The sequence below is a fragment of the Gymnoscopelus braueri genome, assembly GCF_963280865.1.
Source record: "Gymnoscopelus braueri genome assembly, chromosome: 5".
In the NCBI taxonomy this organism is placed as follows: Eukaryota; Metazoa; Chordata; class Actinopteri; order Myctophiformes; family Myctophidae; genus Gymnoscopelus; species Gymnoscopelus braueri.
The window spans coordinates 56,176,115-56,198,682 of record NC_137606.1 but is presented as its reverse complement, the minus strand read 5'-3'; the positions used below and the strand labels follow the sequence as shown (position 1 = coordinate 56,198,682).

The 22,568-nt window shown below is 39.4% G+C and overlaps 1 long non-coding RNA gene across 1 annotated transcript; it reads right to left on the bottom strand.

Moving 5' to 3' along the window:
* Positions 1 to 99: 99 nt before the first annotated feature.
* LOC308086167 lies at positions 100 to 5,284 on the bottom strand. The gene is made up of 2 exons (XR_013933225.1): positions 1,770 to 5,284; positions 100 to 1,739 (listed from the first exon to the last, which is right to left on the bottom strand). It is a non-coding gene; the product is annotated as an uncharacterized lncRNA (long non-coding RNA).
* Between the last annotated feature and the right edge of the window lie 17,284 nt (positions 5,285 to 22,568).

Sequence of the window (22,568 nt, the reverse complement as noted above, 5' to 3'; positions counted from 1 at the left end):
TTCTCTAATGTTTTTACAAAAGCTGCTTTTTTTTTTTAATTCTCAGTTCATTTGCCAACCGGTCATACATTATTTTTTTATCTTTTTTTTGTTTTTACGTTCTTTTTCTTTTTCTCCTCACTTCCTTTGCTGTATCTGTCATTGAAACTCCAGAGGGACTCTTTGACCAATCACGGGTGTCGGTTGCTCCTGTTGCCATGGTGCGCTGGTGTGTGTGTGTGCGTGTGTGGTCCCGCCTGCTACTCAGTTGGCTGGAGTCTTATTGGGCACTTCATCATCATCATCATCATCATTATTATTATTATCAGTCATCTCCACGGCCATTGTTACCCTCATAAACTTATGCTGCCAAAATTTCTACCGACTAGATATCAGCACAGGGTTTTAAACTTTTATTAGGACTTTTATTTTTCAGGAATTTTTAACCGAGGTTCTTTCTCTTTACACTTGGCCAAATAAGCTTGGCTATCCCACCCCTCTTTCCTATCCCCCTCCCCCCTCCTTTACAGCCTCCATTCCGGTCTGTCTGCTTTCAGTTCACCTTCCACTTCTGTTTAACCAGAAGACAAACTGGTCTTCCAGCTTGTCAGTCAGTCACCTCTGTTATTCTGTGTGTTTTGTCCGTCGGACACCCTTGGTGAGCTGCGCCACTACGACCAGAGCACTTAAACCTACCGATAAGCCTGATTTATACTTCAATGCGCCGAAAATAGCCGACCAACAAGCTCGCAACACGTTGCGGACGCGCCGCGTCGCAAGCTTGTAGATCGGCTATTTTCGGAGCATAAATTAGGCTTTTAACCTGTTCCCGATGTGTGTCCCAGTTTGTCCACACTAGCGTAGTGCCTAGTATGCACTAAACGACACATCAAGTACTTCATGCTACATACTATGCAGGCTAGTGTGTTTGTCGTGAGCGAGACACATCACGTCGTTTATTGTCAACCTAGCTAGAGAGCATTTGGAGGTCATGTCATTTAGCTTTTTGTATGTGGCTTAGTGTAGGCTGATAAATTATTATTATAAGACGTGAAAATATTTATAATCGTGTGTCAACAGTATGCTGGGGGGGTCGTGCACTCTTTCACAAATACACACACATACACGTGCAGGGGCTCCTGTGCTGAGTTCACAACACCTAATCAGGATTACATTGTGGCACTTACCTCCGATTATGATGTTACCAAAACATACACACACATACGTGCACCATACATGGATGGGGGGGTGTGTGTGTGTGTGTGTGTGTGTGTGGTGGTGGACACACCCAGTAGAGAGGGACTGTGTCTTCAGGTCAATGAGAAGGAATTTAAAGGGACGTTGGTGGCACTAGGAGGGCACAAGAGGAGAGCAAACAGGGTTTGAGGAGCTCTGAGGAGCAGAGAAGACCATGTAGCCACAGATAGTCACAAGTTGTGAACATGCAGGTGATGACATTCTGCCTGCAAGGAGCTACACAAACACAAGCAATGTTAGCTTGCACTGAATATATTATCTATTCATATTGTGGGGAAGTGGAGTGGGGGATACTCTATAATATTATAGAACTCCCTCTCCCGCTATCCACACACGTCTGTGGACATGTGGTCTTCTTGTTCCTCCTCCTAGACTAGGACTAATGATCGGGACTCAACGATGGCTTGAGGCACACAGTGAATAATGGACCAGTTGCATTCGGCTCTATCCACTCCATCCCGTAATGCAGTGTACGCCGTAAAATCCTGAGCGCTAATTTAACTCTGAGGACGTACAAACGGAACCGGGTTAACTCTGAGGACGTACAAACGGAACCGAATGAACCCATAAGGGTCCGTTTGTTTCCGTCCCGTTGTTAAATTAATACCCAGGATTTGTGTGCGGTAATTTGGATGCTTTTGCACTGCATGGGGGACAGAAATGTAGATGACATCTTCATGCCTGTAGTGGATGTCGGGAGGTGGCCATTTTTATGCCCGTGTGGCCACTTTGAGATGGTTCACGTGCATAAAACGTTGATTACAAAATGGCCTGACATAAAATCTTGTCTCGGTAGAGACGGTATAGCTGCAACTCTCCGTGAAATTCATTAGGGTCCAGGAGGACTCGCAATCCTTCTTCTAAAGATGGGGAAAAGATTTGAATGCATTTATTTTTTATAGAAAATAATAATCAGGAAACTGTTATCTCTGCTGAATTATGTCAGGGTTGGTGCTTTGCACGCCGTGTACGGTGGGATATTGGTACCCTGAAAATCTTTCTTCCATATATACTGGAATATGGATAAAACATAACTGGGATATGAGCCATTATTCATAACATCTGTGTGCCTGAAAACACTAGTGTCCTGTCATTGGTTATTGTTGGTAGATTTGAGAGGGGCGGGTGTTTAGGTTAATAAAGTCAGTGCCGTTTTCAGAGCGACTGAAATATTAGAGTACAGATTGTTGTAACAAAAGCATTTATAGTGAAAGTGTGTAGATCAAGTGGTTTGATATTGCAATAATATAATAAGAGGGAATGCCTCCAACTGTTACCGCACAGTAATTATTTTATCAGCATTTTAAATCGATTTGTTTTGTGGGGGGGTAAAGCTTATTGTAATCTTTAAATGGATCACAGGCTCCATATGCAGCCTCTGTCAGAGAATTATCACAGTTACAGCTAAGAATAGAACATATCAAGAATTTGGTTATGGAATAACTTTGTGATGAAACGTTGCACAAAAGAAGACAAAAATACAACAACAACTACTACCACCACCTGGATTACTATAATTTAATGGCAAGTAACGGGTACCTATGCTTTGTAGTGAAAGAGGGAGAAAGAGGCCATTTATAATGTAATTTAATTCAATAGAAAAATAAAATGATAGGGTTGAGTGTCGGGTGAGGTGTTCTTAGTCCTGTTTGTACGCTAGTAGGATCATTCTCAACAAAGAATATCACATAATGCCGCTGTCGAAGGAAAGCCATGGGAGGTTAATGAGAAATGTAAAACCTTTTACCATTGACCTCCATTTGCTTTGGAGACCATAGCATGAGGGTTGTGAAATGACTGAAATTACCCAAATAGGCCTTGTTAAATTTAATACAAATTGTCATTGACTGAAAAATACCAAGAGATTGACTTAACGACAGCAGTGTTATGTTAACTTTACTTAAGGATTTATTTAACCAACCACTACTTGTGTATTTTTTGGTTAGGTCGGTTACATTTTTTTTGTTTTAGTTTTTTTCCCTCAGCGGTCATAATGGGTATGCGTAATATTCAGGTGTATTTCACAATTACTTTGGATCTCTTAAGCTAAAAGAAAATGCAGTATATTTATACAGCGAAGTGGTACAGTAGTGTGTTTCTAGCTAAGCATGGTTGCATTAGTGTGGCAGCTACTGTTTGTGCTTTTAATATATATATCTATATATTTTTAACTCTTAACCTCTGTCCTCAAGATAAGTTGTCACGGAGGAGGGGGAAGTTAAGGCAAGGCCTGTCAATTGACTACGTTCACACGGCAGCCACGTGTAGGGAGGAGGGGGGGGGGGGGTTAAATTAATAACATTTACATAATAAAGTGATGAAGTTTATTCACCGATACCATCATTATTGTAAGCAAAATGGGAGGGGTTCTTTGACGGAATTCACGTGTTGGTCCTAGTGTGAACAAAAACGGATTAATAGCGACGTGTTTATCCGATTCAAAATGGTTGCCGTGTGAATATGCTTAAGGATGAGATTGAGTGGAGATTTGTTGACGCAATCAAGGGGCCGTCGGCATGTCACCAAAGTTGTCTACTAGGCCCAGGAGGGACATCCTTTTTGGTGTCACAAAATGGTTGTGGTACCAGTGCCCGTTTTCCCACGGTCGCTGAACTTCCACATCGTTGTCCAGGAAACTTAGTTGTTGCCTGATTATTGTTCCCTGAATTTACAGACCCCTGAGTTTAAGGAAGGGACTAGAGGACCAATCACAGAACTTTTAATGGATGAGCGTACAGCATTCCTGAATGCTAATCCACCGTCTGTGAATCAAAAGAGACTACCACGATACACCAGGAAGGTGTCCTTTCTATCCATTTTCTTTCTGTGGGGTGAATAGCTATTATTACAATACATTTTTCTTGCAAACTTTCCTCCCCAACCCCCCTCCATTATGTGCCATATTTCAAAATGTAACCATTTAGTAAATATCTTTTATTTCTTGAGTAAACTAGCTGGTGAATTCTGAGTCCTTTAACGTCTAGCTTCCTGTGGATGTGTTTCCTGTTGCGGTTCCTGTTTTCTCGCGTTCTGAATGCATATCGGCGGTCGCACTGAATCGATCCCTTGCTTTCACACGATGCCACAGCTCACTTCTGATGAGTATTTCGTGTCATTCAAAATGCCATCAAATCCTACATGCCAACCCCCCCCCCCCCTCCATTGTCACACCCACTCTCCCTCTCTTCAATTCATGCTCATTTCTCCTTGACCCTTGCTTATTCTTTTTATTTCAATTTTCTATTTTTCACCACCCCTCCGGAATAAGCGTTGTATTCAGTCGATGATGACTAAATTGACAATGACAACACTAGCATGTTTGAACACTAGATGGCACCGTTGCCATTACATATGGTAGTGGTGCCATAGCATTTTGACCTTTTTGGAAGGTCATGGATTGAAATGAAACACAGTCACCAGGCTGCAGTTTTAAAAAAAAGAAAGAAAAAGTAAACAAAGTTCCTAAGATCAGATATTTGGAAAAAAAATGTATGAGACCCACTCGAGTGTTTTGGGCAGACTCATAAATGTGAAAAATGTGACATGGTCTGACTTTGAGCAGCCATAATTCATAATAAATGTCTTGGTACAGAAGTTATTGTCCTTTCACCAGTGCCATTTTAAGACAAAAGTATGAGGCCGAACTAAGTTTGGCTCATTTTTTGGACTGAAATAATATGTTATCTTTGCCGCAGTCTTTCTTAAGCCAGATTTAGTTAGTGGTACAACAGTCATGAACCGAAAATAGCCGATCTATGAGCTCCACAACGTGTCGTGGACGAGTTGTGAGCTTACAGAAAAGGAAAGGTAGTCTGTTCTTGTGGGCCCGGGGATCAAGGCTCAGGAAGACATGCTCCTGGCCCTGTCTGGTGGGGTACTCACTAAAGGGTGACTGGTTTAGCTGTTCCAGCTTCTAGTTTCAGTCACGTTAAATCGGGGTGGTGAAACGGCTTCCTTCCCTTTTTGGTTCCTTTTTTTCCCCAGTTTGCACTTATAAAGTCGACAATTTTAACCCATTAAGACCTGAGGCGACTATTTAAAAAAAATCTAAATCCTAACAGTTTTTTGAAAAAAATATTAAAAATATTTTTTCGCGATTTTTCAAAAATAGCAGATCTGCAAGCTCGTAGCGCGGCACTCGGTGCCGCGCTATGAGCTTGTAGATCTGCTATTTTTGAATAGCCAAAGACATCTAAAGTGACACAGATGCGTTCCAGGTATCAATGGGTTAAGACTGTGTTTGGAGGCAAAAAACACTTGTCTTAATCTTGATATTTCATCATTTCATTCCTGCACTTTGTGCATCATTCCAACTTTTGCAACATTTCCAAACAGTAATCGACTTAAATGCAGATTTCATCCTTTTTTTTCTTTTCTTTTTTTTTACTACATTTCAATGTTATGCCTCCACATTTAAAACGAAAGTGAAGATGCATTCAGATACATTTAAACATTTTTGTCCAGCTCCCCTCAACCCCCCTTTTTCTTTTTGCCTTGCAGTCGTCAAGTTTTAGCAGGTTTATTTCATGAATATAAATTGAAACACTACTACTAATTCATAGTAGGCTCTTAAATGTCTTCGGTGTTCTGCTGCAGCTTTTTATAATTTTCAACTTGTCCAAGATTGATCTCGTTTTAGTCTAATTTGACACTAAATGTGATGCAAAAAGTGGAAATTCCTCGTCTTCCAAAAAAGAAAAAGTACTTGATCAAGTATAAGGAACAACCCCACCTTTGGAAGTTTTAGTTTGGTACCCAGTTTGCACATACAGTACGGTGGTATATTCTTGCCATACGTTTGTGTTACAAACTGAAGCCCAACGTCTTTTTAACGTTGAGAGAAGTGAATTGTATGTTAGCTATTTGGTCCAGAGTTAAGGACCTGCGTCAGGCTTGTGATATGAAGTGTAAATTTGTTTCATTTTGTTTTCGTTTTGGTTTTTTAATGTTTTTGTTGTTGAGGGTTTTTTTTTTTTTTGAAGATCAGTTAGTGATCTTAGTACTATAACTAAGCCAAGTTTGTAATTGTATAATATTTACTGTAAAATGTAGAACATTGAATAACTATTAAAATTTTCCTATAAAAGGAAATCGTTGTCTGTCGTGAAATTATTCTGGATTCTGTGGCAATGTACACCTGAATGTGATTATTATTACATTTTCCAGAGAAGAGTGAATCAAATGTAATTTATATCACTATCCTTTTTAAAAGCTGGGAAATCACCCACATGTTTTAAGAGTAGACCCAAGGCTTAGAACTTTTTCAGCTCGAGACTCGAAAATAAAATATTTTACAAGAACACATCATGAATTAATCACAAATGCCTTATTTTAACTATTTTCCCCCAAAAAACGGTGACACAAAATAGGTCTCGACCTTATGTGTGGAAAGCACTGGAGTAGAGTGAAAGGGAAATGAAGACAACAGGACTTCCTTTAGGTTGGGTAAGACAGGATGGTTTTCACTTCTCTCTGCAGTCGACACATTACATCCTGTCTGATTTAGCAACTCTTACACCACTTACTACAGACATAGACCTATGCACTGCTTTTAATATAGGCCTACATCATGCAGGTCCTCATCTTTGTACAGTACATCCAAAGTTGGACATTGGTTGATACCAGCTGATATAATCTGTCATGTTATAACTTAAGCAACAGCAGATTTCAGTTAAATGCGATGTAGGCCTAAGTGTTTGTGTTGTTTTAATGAGTGTTAAATTGGTCCAGTAGAAGTTATTGCTATAGAATGTTTGTTCAGAAACGGGTCTCCTTGCATGACACTCAAGCTCTTAAGTAAACAGAAAAGGTCGGGGTGCCAATGTTATCCAATCAGGAGAGAGAACTCATACAGGATACAGGGTAAGTGACACGTGAAATTGGAAGTGATGAAACAAACATGAGCAGACAAAATTGGATCTGGAACACTTATAAGATTGAAATTGATAAGCGAGCTTTGTGGGTTTAAAATTGGTATCCACACCTGATAATGAAGTGTAAAGAACTGAAGAGACAGGGAGACCCATACTGATTACATTGCTACTCTATAGCAATGATTTTAACTAGAAATATAGAGCTTTAACGTTTTAACAAACAAAAAAAACCTTTTTGACAAACATCACTTCCACCCCATTTAACTGTACAGTACTGACAGACAACCTAGTCTGATGTACCAAAGGAATATTTAAATGAACACATGGTCTTCCCAGCCTAATCATTTTGGTGTGATATTGATTCAACCATCTTTACTGTGTTCTTAAATCCACTATTCATCTTAATCCCCACTTCTGCAGAATATAGCTTCATTTATTTACAGATCAATAGCACACATTGTATTTTGTTGCTGCCGGGCAGAAACCAGCTATGTCCATTTAATTTTTTTATAAATCAATGCTATTGAACCCCCTTTACGTCTTCTGACTAAACTAACTCCATTGGATCCTCACTGTCGGTTAAAGGGATAGTTCACCCAAAATAAATATTTTTTTTCTATCGATTAGTCACCCCATGGAGACTTGAATTCATGGATATTTTATTTTTTGTCGCATTTCTAAGCCAATAATTTGATGACCAGCGGGCCAGTAGGCAGCGGTTCTGGTAGGAGACACAAAGTAGACTCTTTGTGTCTCCTACCGGAGCCGCTGCCAGTCATCAAATTATTGGCTTAAGAATGCGACAAAAACAAAAAGATATCCATGAATTCAAGTCTCCATGAGGTGACTAATCGATAGAAAAAAAGTCATTTTGGTTGTGAACTATCTATATGTAACCTTTCAGAAAAAGCCACTATGTCTGTCCAAGAAGATCGAGTGGAACTTCCACCTGAAAGGCTGGGAGGCAGAGATTATGTTTTCGCACACTCCCAGTTGGCCAACCTCTTCCCCAAATCTTTCAAATCAGCCTCATGGTGGTGATATAACAGGCCGCTTCACGCTTTGGTCTTAAACCGCAGGTCGTACGCTCAAACTTTTACCACAGATTTTGTCCAAAACTCACACAAATCATTACTTCTTGTCTTGAGTCATGTGATCAAGATGTACTATTCATCATTGTCTCCGCTAGGCCGAAAGGCATGGCAAGAGAGTATGTTTTGCCCCCTGTCTGTCCGTCCGTCCGTCCGTGTGTCCGTCCGTGTGTCCGTCCGTCCTTCTGTCTGTGACCAGCTAATCTCCGCCACCGTTGGCCCGGTCGCTGTGAAACTGCGCACACACACTCCCTGGATGCCACAGCAGAACCTCTGCCCCACATTTTTCAGATCAGCCTGTCATAGCGCCTCCAGGAGGCCGACTTTTGCAAAACACATTTTTGGATATTACTCCTACCGATTGTGTCCAAACAACACGCGAATTGGTACACAGTATCTCTTTAGTCATGTGATCAACACGGATCTGTCCTATTTTCCATATTCCAGCCTGATTGGCTAAGATTGGCTTCCAAAGTTTGCAGGATTGATTCCTTTTGAACAAAATGCCTCAAATCATGAACACAGCATGCGATTTCTGTAAAATTTTCCATGTAGATTCCCACTTGGCCCAGGAAGAAATGCCCCCCTTTTCACATTGGCCTGTTATAGCGCCACCAGCAGGCCTAATTTAGCAAACCACATTTTTGGAACAAAATGCCTCAAATCATGAATGCAGTGTCAAATTGCTGAGAAAGGCCTAAGAAGAAATGGCACCCTTTTCACATTGGCCTATTATAGAGCCACCAGGAGGCCATAATAACCTACCTGACCGGGCGGAGACTTGTGCTCCGAGGAGCACTTTTTCTAGTTCACATTTCATTCTGATTGGCAACAATTGGCTTTCAAAGTTTGCAAGAGGGGACCTTTTTGCAGAAAATTACACACATTATGAATGCAGTGTCCAGTCTACCCCACATTTGAATCACAGATTAAGGGCCTTGACAACTCATCTCATGACGACACTTGTAGATTTTTGATATTTTTTAAAAATCTTGACAAATTGTGAACATTTTTATTGACATGAAAATGTTTGAGAACCACTGCGCTATTAGCACACACACTTGGCCACCAGAGCATAAATAATAGAGCAATATAGAGAAAGACCACAGACCAAGATGCGCTTGGTAGGCAGTGCCAGCCATGTTTCATAAACCACAGAGTTAAACCATCTCATGTTCTGAACAGTGAATATGAATTGGTACCATTAAACAGGAGTTCCAACATTCTATAAGGTGAACTGAGGCCCTCATTTGTGCACCAGTCAATCCTAAAATTAAATGTGGCGCATAATCCCAAACCAAATGTAGGTTGAAGGGCCTCATTATGTATTATGAGAAGGTGATTTTAGGTACTGATGATGCACAACAAATTGCAATCTGACAATAGAGTATCATCATCATCATCAGGTTAACATCCCCTCAGTCTGTCTCTCGCACTCAACATGAAGAGAACAAAATAAAAAAACTAGCACAAAGAAATACAATTTGAGTGTTAATGATGATGCTGACCACAATTATTAGCTCCTTGATAATTCCTCAGTGATTCCATGTAGAAGTCCTGGCTAGCCTGGCTCCAGACGATAATGATAATGATACATATAATCAGACTAAGTCCTGGCCACACACGGAACATAGCCTCTTAATGAGATTCAGTCCTTCCTGGAGCGAATTCCCAGCTCCTAGCTCACTAAAGGACTATTTGAAGATCGTTTTGATTCGTGGCCACTGTAAATATTGTTTAAAGATATGGTTCAGTGATGTCATGTTTCCTACGTTTGAAGATCACTGGATGTGTTGTGTTTATTCAATAGATCAGTATTGTTTCATATGTCTTGTATTGCTGAGGATCCACAGCAGAGTTACACAGCAACACTTGGGCTTGTATTTCAAAACCAGGATCATCTGAGTGATGCTGTAATTACTGTAGAAAAGTGGTGGACAAAGTACTCAACTCAACGCCAGTACTTGTGTCAAATTAGAAATACTCCTGGTCATAAAGTACTCTACTCCAAGTGAAAGTGGCATGCGTTAAGGTTCTTGAGTATACTTCCTTAAAAAGTATTAAAAAGTACAAATTACAAGTACATTTTCTTTTCACTAACAATGCATCACTGTATTGACATTTTCCAAAGAATTAAGCAACAAATTCAGACATTTTCAAATATTAAAAAATAATAATACCGGTATTGAAAATAGGTTCTGCAATTATCAACTGTGCCGTGGTCCCTTATTACAAATATAGTAGAATTAACCCATTAACTGCCAGAGGTATTTTCATATTTTTTTAGACAGTGCCAGAGATTTTTCATTGAAAAAAAAAAAGTACTCAGGAGCCGAGATACAGAATTTTTAAGTTTTAAGTTAACAAGGAAGTGGATAGGAGTCTAGATCTTCGAAAAAATCATATCTCCTTGGTCTTTGGGTCAAATTGGAAGAAAAAAAAATATTATTATTATTATAATTTTTTGTTTAGTTTTTTTGTTCACGTAGATCTACGCGATTGGCACGTGGCGGCTTTAAATAGGTTCGCGTAGATCTACGTGATTGGCAGTGAATCAGTAAAAGTGCAATATTTAAATTTGAAACATAGTAGAGTTTGTGATACTTTATACGTCTATTCCACTACATCTCAGAGGAAATATGTGGTATTTTTTATTCCACTATAATTATTTGACAGCTATAGTTACAAGTTACTTTGTTGATTTAGATTATTATTTACCAAACATTAAAATCAGCCTTTACCTGCAGCAACATGAAGGTAATGAACACATGAATGCTTATTAAAGTGTTATCTTATATAATCATGTACTGAATGTCAACTATGTTGCTTAATTGTCATTTATAATAATGTGATTTGTAATCATATATAATCATGCATGTCAACTATGTTGGCTAATTGTCATTGTATCATGTCCTGTATGTACTGTGTTTAAATTGATAGAGGCCCTTTTCCGTTTAAAAGTCTGTGCATTAAAGCTTAATATGATTGTGAAATGGACATTTCTGCATAACGAGTGCATTTATGTTTGGTACTGTATGTATTAATCTCTCAAGACAGATTCTGCTAACAGCAGTTGGTAGGAATAAACACAGAAGCACCCGGGAGGAAGTGGACTAAGAAAGGGGAAACCGAGTTCCTGTTTCTACATAAAAAAGGAGGCGGTGCCCCCAGAGGCAAAAACAAAGGAAACACATTTTTTTGTCTTCTTTTTTTTTTACCGAATGGGTTCCCAGATTGCGTATATCATATTGATACCAATACTTTTGTACTTTTGCTCAAGTAACATTTTGAATACAGGACTTTTACTTTTGAGTATACACCTACAGCACCTCTTCCACTATGGTTAGGCTCCTGGGCTCAGTGAGTCAGCGGGTGGGGCACGAGACTTGCAACACACAGCATTGTAATCGACGTGACGTGATCACTCCCTGCACTAAAAGGACATGCATAATACAGCATACATTTATAAAGATGCTGGTCAGCAACTCGCCACTTACACTTGATGCCTGGCATAAAAGACCAGCGGTGGAGAAAGTACTCACATTTTTCACTTAAGTAAAAGTATCAATACTGCAGTGTAGAAATACTCTGTTACAAATAAAAGTAAGGTATTCAACATGTACTTGAGTAAAAGTACAAAAGTATTGGTATCAAAATGTACTTAAAGTACCAAAAGTAAAAGTACCAAAAGTTTGAAAATAGCAGATCTACAAGCTCACAACGCGTCGCAATGCGACACGTGAGCTTGTAGATCGGCTATTTTCAAATAGCCTATGTATAAAATAGGGCTAAAGTGGTTAATGTATGTTTTATAATATAATAATTGATAATTGCAAAGTAACTTGTAACTAAAGTTTTCAAATAATTGTAGTGGAGTAAAAGTACAATGTTTGCCTCTGAGATGTAGTGGAGTAGAAGTAAAAGTACTCCAGTAATGTAAAAAATACCTCAAAATTGAACTTAAGTACAGTACTTAGTTACTTTACACCACTGTAAAAGACCCAATGCACTTGTCATGTAAGCTGCTCCAGGCCCGAGGAAAGTATTAAAGCTACACTATATAACTGTTTTAGTGGTGCTATTTGGTCTCACTGCTCTTCTGTTGAGATTCCATCCTGGGGTCTGGTAGGACCACTACTAGTCCTACTAGATCCTGGGGTCTGGTAGGACCACTACTAGTCCTACTAGATCCTGGGGTCTGGTAGGACCACTACTAGTCGACATGTGCTGTTGCCTGATGGTCAACATTTTTTGAGAAAGCAGGTGTGCTAGCTCCATGGTAAACATTGTCTGCACGAGTCTTATACTGTACGTGACTTCAAGCAGTGGATATTTTAGGGATTAATATTGCTTATTCATACCCACGGGGCATTTTACAAAACTGAAAATATGTGAATATTTACAGTGTCCATGAATGAAAGGAAAAGAGAGGATAAAACACAATCCACACATAAATCTACACATGAATAGCTTAGAACAATAAGCTATTCAATAGGTTCATGTGCAGATTCAGTGTGCCTTCGGACAATTCCCTGGTCCCCCTTTACTATGTGGACTGTATGTGGAACCTATTCTTTAAATTAATGAACTCTTTTACGAGCATGCAAGTTTGCAGTTGGAAACTCCCGAGTCCCGCCCTGGCTGGTCGTGTGAAGCTGCCCTGGGGAGCTGGTGGTACCGTTGCAGGAAGGCCTACAGATACCTACTGTACACGCACCACATCTAACTCACCAAGGTTCTGACCGGTTCAACTAATTGTGTTTACTCTCAAAGGTTCCTAGCTAATGCCCTGTGGACGAGTATTGACTTTGCAGTTTATTAATAATTCATAGCAGGGCTTTCGAACGTGACGTGACACATGTAGCTCTCTCACTGTGTGTGTGTGTGTGTGTGTGTGTGTGTGTGTGTGTGTGTGTGTGTGTGTGTGTGTGTGTGTGTGTGTGTGTGTGTGTGTGTGTGTGTGTGTGTGTGTGTGTGTGTGTGTGTGTGTGTGTGTGTGCGTGCGTGCGTGCGTGCGTGCGTGCGTGCGCGCGCGCGTGCGTGCGTGCGTGCGTGCGTGCGTGTGTGTGGGTGCGTGTGTGTGATTAACACAATCTTCCTCTTCTTAATTATGCCGGTCTTTCTAGCACACAGTGCATGCAGTCAAGTGTATCTGTGAATTTCCAGGGTAATGATGAGTTGTAATGACAAGAGAATGAAGACATTCCTGTTCAACTGAACAGGTGATGCCAATGTGCATTATTAGGACTCTGTTGAGACTGCTTTGTGAAAATAATGAATAGGCTACTTCATGTGTAAATCTTCAATAAATAATATCACTGTCACACAACAGCTGTGCAATGAAGCCCATCAGTAAAGCAACTCAGCGATACATTGTAGCCAAATAGTATGAAGTTATTGTACAATTAAACCAAACAATTTTTAAAGTATATTCATAATGATCATACTCGGCCCGACAGTAAGACCTTGAGACTCATGAGGCGCACCACCTCCCACAGAGAGACGCTGTAAAAAAGTGGTATGGCTTAACCCTTCCATTGTGTTAGGGTCATTTTTGACCCGTTTTCAAGTTTAAATAGGTAAAAAGTACACTTTACATTTCTTTATTGGAACGAGGCTTCATGATATCCTCAAAAATAGCCATTTTAACGCAACAACATTATTTATCATAATTTTTTATTAATTCTGATGGTCTCTATAAAAAAAGTGACACTTGTGGTGTTAGGGTCCGAAATGACCCGGAAGAGAATTGATTGATTGATTGAATATTTTATTAGGCAAAAAATGTAAAACAGCACAGTTACATTTAAAATACTGTCTAACAGGTCCGTTCATAAAAGTCCTTGCGGACTTGTTTCCAATGAGGGCCTTGGTATTCAATTCATAGGCATATATAGTGGCACCACAGTTCAAATATCATTACAAAATAAACAGCAAAAAAAATAACACTATGTACAACAAAAAAAATAAAAAAGAGGGGGAAAAAAATATGTACAAGAACAGGGGGGGGGGTCTGCTGTCTAACGGGAAAATGGTACTACCTCCTCCTTTGGCCTCCTGAAAGGTGATTTTTTAAGGCTCTTTTAAATGAGCCCAGCGAACTGCATTTTTTGAGGGATGGAGTTAGACTATTCCAATCTTGGGTGGCAGTGCTGTAGAAGGAGAATTTGCCCATGTTTGTTTTATGGGTGGGTGGTACCAAATTGTTGTTAACGCTCCCTCTGGTATTGTGACTGTGGGTGTCGCTAACCTTTTGGAGGTATTTACTCAGATATGCGGGAATAGGGGGCATATCGGGCAAATCTGCATTTACAATTTTGAAGGCCAGTCCCATTTTTAGTTGTTTAACCCTGTCTTCCACCCTGAGCCAGCCTAGGCTGGCAAAATGGGTGGGAGAAAGGTGGGTCATGGGCCCCAATCCGAGGAGTAGCCGAATCAGTTTGTTTTGGGAGGTTTGAAGCTCAGGGCCCCATTCTCAGGCCAAAAATTCCCCGTTAAATCGGGATAATGGACCTGCGCCGCCCCAATAGGTTATTCTAGCACCTGCTCTACCCGTCACCATTATGCCGACGCCGTTATTTGCGCGTGGAGGTGTGCCCGTGGGCGTGTTGTTGCTATATCCCCCACATTGCAATTCTACAGACACACATGGGTACGGCTTGGGGACGGGGGATAGTGGATTCTAGAAGCACCCGCTGGTTTATAAAATCACCCGTCAAGTGCACACAGACACTACAATGGCTTTGTGCGTTGGACCATGAGCCGTGTTGCCAGCCTTGGAGAGAAATAAGCAACGCAGTCCGCAGGTCTATGAAAACAAAAAGAAGCAACTCTAAGGCCACATGAGCACTTCAAACTACTAACTAGAGCTTTCATATCCCCTAAATATTTCAGCCCGGCTCGACTAATAATTGACAAATTAGACCCAGCCCAGCCCGTCAGTCATTTTTCTAAAGAAGCCTTATTTCTCATTAAATCTTGGTAATATATGAATGATCTGTGTGTGAAATGCGCTCTTTCTTTATACAAACCCATGCTCGCTCACTCTACCGCAAATGCCTCTCTCTCTTCATATAAACCGATGCTCACTCTACCGCATATGCGCTATCTCTCTCTATACAACCCCATGCTCACTCTACCGCATATGCGCTATCTCTCTCTATACAACCCCATGCTCACTCTACCGCAAATGTGCTCTCTCTCTTCATATAAACCGATGCTCACTCTACCGCAAATGCGCTATCTCTCTTCATACAAACCCATGGTCACTCTACCACAAACGCCACCACCACTCCCAGCGGGGTCATTTTGATTCTATGACGGCTGCCGTCTAGTTATCATCAGTGCCAGTGTTGTGAGGAAAAACAACTAACAAGCAACCAGGTCTAGGAAAACCAGCCCAAAAGAAGCGAGTCAAGCGACTATGGGCCACATGAGCACTCTAACATATACATCAGCTATTTGAAAATAGCAGATCTACAAGCTCGCCAGGCGTTGGGTGCTCCATTGTGGTCTCGACCCACAGGTTGAGAACCACTGCATTAAAAGCTCCAAGCAAGTTACATGTCTAGTATGTTGTTGACCACGTAATGTAATGTTTTTGGTTTAGTGATAGGCTACTCCGTGGCGCGCGCGCGCCTCATTGTATGCTGCCCAAAATAACAGATCTGTAACTGTCGACACGACATGACGCAGCGCCGTTGATAGCTTGTATGTCTGTTATTTTGGGTAGGCGACGCACATACGCATCGCAGCAATGTGTCTGGGTTTGAGAGGCTTTGATTGATGTAAACTTAAAGTTTAGCTCTGTTCGGGATTACTGAACAAAGGTGGATGATGAAAGATAACGGGGACAATATGGATGTAAGTTAACTTTGCGTCACTTCAGAGGAAACTATGGAGCAACTTCAGAGATGTTTACACACCCCTGGAATCCATTAGAACGGTGGAAATAGAACGATAACAGCCAACGTGAGTACATAGGCTATAGACCTTTCCTAAAACTGTCCAATTTATTATACCCATGTGCTACTGTTTGTCTGTGTACCACGTAGGAGCGTTGTCGCAACATGATGTAATTAATTATTTGGGAGCAGCCAGTGTGTACCAATAGTATACATATTTTAAATGGCTTTCATATACTATTCCGGATCTGACTAATATGACAAGCTTATTGTGAACACAATAGGCTACAAATTAATATAAAAATGTATTTGGATAAAAAAAAAAAAAAGAAGGAAAACAAGCCCAATGTGGCTTATAATAATCAGACCAGGCAACAGTGCAGACAGGTAGATAGGCTAGAGCATATATTGGATCGGGATGACGGCTAGCGCAGTCTTCTCTTAAAGGCAATGGCTTCTGGCACGGTGATTGGTTTTATCATTGTAACGCCCAAACCACACCTATGCATAATGTAACGGGTAGCTCAGGTGTTTGGCGGGTGAGGGGGGTGCCATAGAATACCGAATTTTGCGGGGAAACGCCTCTTGCCTAGTCCGAAATCCCTAATTAGTGGTTTGTTCAAATCTGGCTCTGAATAGAGCCCTCAGTCTTCAGTGACACTGAGGTGTTGGAGTACCAGGAGGTGCAAGCATAGTCAAAAAGTGGTTGAATCAGGGCCCCAGAGAGGGTCCTGAGGGCCTGAGGGTTGACAAAAGAGGAAACTCTGCCCATAAATTTGGTTCTCTGGTTTACTCTTTTGACCACCTTTGTAGCCATGCTTTCACCTGTCAGGTATTTGTCAAGAACACAACCCAAATAGGTATAAGTGTGGCTCAATTCCCCCCAAATTGTCAATATTCAATGTTTACATGTTTGAGAGTGAGAGAGACTTGTCCTCAATTAGCATTTGCTATCAGGAGTAAAATAAAGTTTGAGTTTATGAAAAATAAATGACGTTTCACCTTCTATGGTAAACGGGTCAAAAATAACCCTAACACCACTAGTGTCACTATTTTTAATAATATTTACATTTTTTAATATTAATATTAATAATATTTTTTTTATATTTCTTTTTTGGAGGTGTGTATTTTATACTTTGGGCTATTCAAAAGTAGCAGATCTACAAGCTCATAGCGAGGCTACGAGCTTGTAGATCTGCTTTTTATTTTATCGTGAATTTTTGCAAATCTTTGAATATGTTTTTGAAAGCGAACATTTTTAACTAAAATCTTTACTTCTGGGGGATTCTACAAATGTCTTCTAAATCCTAACAAGAAAACAAAAAAAACGTATATGTTGTTGTAACCAGTGGTTCTCAAACTTTTTTCATGTCAAGTACCCCCCAAAATGATATATATTTGTCCGCGGACCCCCTCCCCCCATCTCAAAATATTTTGTTCCAGGGACCCCCAGAAGCAAAGATTTGAGTTAAAATGTTATACTGTATATATATTCAAAGATTTGCGCACATTTTAACGATTTTCTTTTTTCAAAAATAGCAGATCTACAAGCTCATAGCGCAGCACTATGAGCTTGTACATCTGCTAATTTTGAATAGCCAAAAATAAATCTTAAAATGACACAGATGCGTTCCTGGTCTTAATGGGTTAAGCGAACATTAGTGAGGAATGCAAGGTGAAAATGAAAGTACACGGATGGGGGACGTAATATATATATTCCCTGTCTTGTGTGGCCTGTAAATTGTAACTCACATCTTGGATCTTACAGGTCTTTTTTTCTTGTTCAACACCTGTTACTTCAAGCCTGTGAGCCCCATCGTGCCTTCAGGAGCAGACTTCTTTGGGTTCTCACTCTCACCCCACCATCCAAAGCCTCATCCAGAGCTGTCCTGGAGCGCAGAAATGCAGCAAGTAAGTTACATTCTTGTCAGTGTAGTTACAACAACTACTGTACACAGTGGTGGAAAAAGTAGTTCACCCCAAAAATTACTTATTTTCTATCAATTGCACACCCCATGAAGGCTTGAATTCACAGATTTTCTTTTGTTTTTGTCGCATTCCTAAGACAATAATTTGATCACCGGCGGAAAGATGCTAACATATCCGGTAGGAGACTCAAAGTGGACTCTTTGTGTCTCTTACCGGAAATACACCCGGTCATCAAATTATTGGCTTAAGAATGCGACAAGAACAAAATATAAATCATGAATTCAAGGCTACATGGGGTGTGTAATTTATAGAAAATAAGATATTTTTGGGGTGAACTACTCCTTTAAGTAAAAGTATCAATACTGCAGTGTAGAAATATTATGTTGAAAGTAAAAGTCCGGTAATCAAAATTGTCTTGAGTAAAAGTACAAAATATACTTAAAGGACCAAAAGTAAAAGTACTCATCATGCATAATGTCCCATTTCACAAGTTCAACATGTATAAAAGTCTTTTGAAAATAGCAGATCTACAAGCTCACAATGCGTTGCATCGCAACGCATTGTGAGCTTGTAGATCGGCTAAATGGCCAAAATATAGGGCTGAAGTGGTTAATGCATGTTTTGTAATAATAATCTAAATCTGGAAAAGTAACTAGTAAAGCTGTCAAATAATTGTAGTGGAGTAAAAGTACAATATTTGCCTTTGAGATGTAATGGAGTAGAAGTAAAAGTATTGAAAATGGGAAATACTCCAGTAAAGTAAAAAATCCTCAAAAGTGTACTTAAGTACAGTACTTGAGTAAATGTACTTAGTTACTTTACACCACTACTACTGTATAATACAATATTATGCATTAATATTGCATATTGCATGCAAAAATGCATCCTAATTCAAATGACATGAATTCTTTGTGCCGTCACCATAGCTACCAGTGGATTAGTTTTGAGGTCTGTCGTCCTGGTGACGGACAAGTCCCTCACAGTCTATCAGAAGACGATGCCTCGGTCAACTTTGAGGCCTACCAGAGACACCCATATTTATATTTGTAATAATTTTTTCTAATGCACCACCACCTGCAACCAATCTATTAATCAGAATCCACCCGCTGGTCTGCTGATATATGGGTGCGTTCGGAAATACAGCACTGAGGGCACTGGCCAATACAAACTAATAGGCGAGTGTGCTCCGGTGCGCAATTTCCGAACGCACCCAATAAATAACTGGAATCTGTGCATCTCTAGAAGGTACCGTTTCCACATGCAACTACATTAACATTGATTTGGTGGTGATTGATCTGTAAACGTAAACGTGTTTACATAAAAGCACTACTTGTTTTCATATTCATTAAAAGCTATAGTTTGATGTTTTGTTTTTAAAAAAAGAAGAAAAAACACTGACTGAAGATAGCATTTCTACATCATACACAGAGCATCATTAATTATTATAATGTATTTCACAATGTATTTCACCTTCACACACCGACGTGTGAATGTGAAACATTCACACGTCGGTGTGCTCAAGTCTATTAGGCCTATTGATATTTTCTTTTATCGTTTCAGAAAAATGTCTAAAATTGAATACATCGATATTAAAAAGAAAATGTACTCTCTAAGTTGTACTTTTGAATACTTAAGTAGGCTATTAAGTAGGCTATTTTAGCATGCACTCCAGTACTCAAGCAGAACTCTTTCACTTGCAGTTGAGTAATAATAATAATACATAAAAGATAATAGGGGGGGTGGGGGGGGGTATACATTTTAACACAGCAATGCATTGATATTAAAAAGAAAAATGACTATGTAATTTGTCATTTAAATTTCCTTTTGAATACCTAAGTATTTTTTAAAGCAGTACTGTTGACATTTAAGTGGTTTCTTCAACTTTGATACACCTTTACTGTTCCTGGTCAAAAGTGACCACCATTTTTGACTGAAATTAAAGGTAGGGTACGTGATTTACTTTGGTTTAAATAAGTGTTAAATAGCTCTATATTGTGACAGTACTCATTGCTATAGAGTGTTTGTTCACTAGTAGTCTCCCATGTCTCTCCAGCTCTTTATTAAACAGAAAATGCATTTTCAGTGCTCTCTCCTGATTGGCTTAAATGTTGTCACCTACCTGAAAATGTACACTATTCTGTTTACTAAAGAGGAGAGACCCCTGTGACCGAACAAACGCTCTGTAGCAATGATTACTATCACAATATAATACTTTAACCTTTTTAACAAAAAAAAAACAAAAACAAAAAAAATATCACTGTTTTTTACTTTAATGGGTAAGACTATATGAAGTAGATGGGAAACTCTTTCACACACACACACACACACACACACACACACACACACACACACACACACACACACACACACACACACACACACACACACACACACACACACACACACACAGAAGTGAGGGAGATTGAGACGTGAGCAACAGTCAGTGCAAGAAATTACTAATTTGCCACTGTGGGGCTCCAATAATACATCTGATGAAGAGCGTGTTGCTCAAATACATTTTGTTGTTTTGTATTCATTGGAGCTGTTACATATTGATTGCTTATTTCAAGATTCAACTCCGTATTTAAACAGGAAACATTTATTAGATTCTCGGGTCAAGAGGAGGTATAAAAGAGCGCTCTCTCTCTCTCTCTCTCTCCCCAACATCAGAACACTTCTGAACCTCTGTCCACTCTTCATTGTGCGAGAATCAACAGCAGCCACCGTGAGTATGTATATAGGCTACTTATCAGGGTTATTATAGTTTGGCATTTTTTCCATTACGTTTTATTCAATTTTTTAATCTTTATCTAGTCTTTATCTTATTCCATTTTAGTTCAGTTTGTTTTTACTTTTTTTTTTTTTTTTACTACGCTCGTCACAATTATTACATAATCGCGTAAACGCAATTATTTGAGATAATTGCAATTATTTTGCATAATTGCCATAATCGTATCTATGTTGGAAAATTTTCATATATTTTCCAACAATTTTAGAAATAGTAGATCTTGTAGAAGAGCTTGTAGATCTTCTATTTCTTTATTTAGAAAAGTATTAAATATGTCAGTAATTTCTTAGTATGTAGCCCAGGTGTGCAATGTTTGATTACAAAGCCTAAAAGACAAAAGGAAATTAAGTTTTTAGTCACATGTTCCAAAGTTCAATGCCAAACACACAATTAAATCGTTAATCGCAATTATTTGAGCGACAATTAATCGTAAAAAAAAAAAAAACAGGAAACAGGAACTCGATTTGGCTCCTATACCTTTCTTAGTCCACTTCTTCCTGCATGGAGCTTCTGTGCAGTGTTAATTTTGTCGACTAAAACTGCTGAAACTACCTTTTTTCACTGACAAAAACTAAATAAAAAACAAAGCAATGATGACTAAAACTATGACTAAATATATTTCATCAACAAATAAAGTCTAGACTAAAATGTTATTGAGGGACTAGTGGAGAAGAGATCGAGTAGAACTAACTAATTTGTATTAAGTATAAATCAGGCATTATGACAAAATAAACTTTACTCGATGTTAGGTCTAATAAACTATGTATTTTGTGTATAAGATTGACATATGTCTAAATCTGCTATCCGAGGTCACTGATTATCTCTGAAGGAATACAATAACAGCTCATTGGATTTAACTTGACCATCTATGACAAAGCAACAACGCCTCCAGCGATGCCGGACAGAGCCGAGGTCAACGTGTTGTTTGAGATATTTGGACGCTGTTTGTCCAAGATAAACTGTCACACCATCAGCTTGCCATCTTCTATCTAACCTATGAGCGAGGCTCCTCATGGCCAGATGTCATCGTCCGAGCTGACAACTTCCTTTGTGTATAACTATTGTGATCATTGACTGTTTAGTCAGAGAGATATTTTGCTGTACGGTGCCTTTGCCCTTGTGTATTGATTCTCCCTCTTAATACAATGTCAACTTTCCCTCTCATCCTTTTTGCACTGGGTTTTCAGCTACAAATAGTTTTAATCAACATAGAGCAGGATTTACAAACCTTATCGGCTCCATCACACTTAATCAAGTGTAGACTAAAATCTTATGATATTTAGTCAACTAAGACTAGAATAAAACTAAAACATTAAAGATGACTAAAATATGGAATTTATCAATAGACTATGACTAAAACTACATAAAGGTTTGCTGTCAAAATTAGCACTGCTTCTGTGTTTAGTCCTACGAAGATTTTGGACAGAGACTGCAGAGTCATTTTCTCTATGATGAGTTACTTAGTTACGGAGCCCCTATACGGAACACACAAGTTAACTTTTTTATTTCAGTTAGAGGACCACTTCACCCGTGTTCAACATATCTTCATAAAATTGGTCCGTCTTGATGACATGACTAGAGATAATGTGTACCGGTTTGCGTGATGTTTGGACAAAATATGTAGGAGTAAATAAAAAATACAAAAATTGCATTGTAAATCGGCTTCCTGGTGGCGCTATAACATGCCCATGTGAACAATTTTAGGTTCTGCTCTGGCCTCCGGAGAGTGTGTTTCACGTCAATCGGG